Consider the following 797-nt stretch of genomic DNA (forward strand, 5'->3'; position numbering starts at 1 on the left):
TATATATTTTGGAGATCAGACCTTTGTCTGTTGTGGGGTTGTTGAAGATCTCCCAGTCAGTAGGTTGCCTTTTTGTCTTAGTGACAGTGTCCTTTGCTTTACAGAAGCTTCTCAGTTTTAGTAGGTCCCATTTATTCAATGTTGCCCTTAATGTCTGTGCTGCTGGGGTTCATAAGTTTACTTTTATCTACATATGCATATATAGGCACTTAAAACTCACATACTTAAATGGATCTAATAACTAGATTTTTGCAATTATAGAGTAACATCAGTAGTATCACATAGATTATCTCATGTGCTCCTCATAAGACTGGGACTTGGATGGGGCCGTAAAGCTTTCCAATATGAATAAAGGAACTAAATCTGAGAAAGTGTTAACTGGGATTACTTTCTTCTTTCTTTCCTTTTTTTTTTAAAAAAAAATCTGTACTGTATATATGAATATGGCTTATTTGCAGAGTGTAAATGCATGTGTGTTGAAACCAAAGGAGGATTTTGAGTGTTCTTCCCTGTCACTGTTGATTTTATTCTATTGAGAGAGTCTTTTCTGAACATGAAGATAGATTGACAGCTACCAACTCCAGAAAGCCTGCTTCGGTCTTTCACAGTGCTGGGATTTCAGGCCCATGTAATTATGTTTTTTTTTTGTTTTGTTTTTGTTTCTCTTTTTTTTTTGGTAGAGGCTGGGACTTGAACTCAAATCCTCACTCTTGTGCAGCAAGTACACTTACCCACTGAGTCATCCCCATATTATCTTGAGTTGGGATTTCAAACTGAAACTTTTGGACTCAGATTCC

The sequence above is a fragment of the Microtus ochrogaster genome, chromosome 18, assembly GCF_000317375.1.
Source record: "Microtus ochrogaster isolate Prairie Vole_2 chromosome 18, MicOch1.0, whole genome shotgun sequence".
Classification (NCBI taxonomy): domain Eukaryota; kingdom Metazoa; phylum Chordata; class Mammalia; order Rodentia; family Cricetidae; genus Microtus; species Microtus ochrogaster.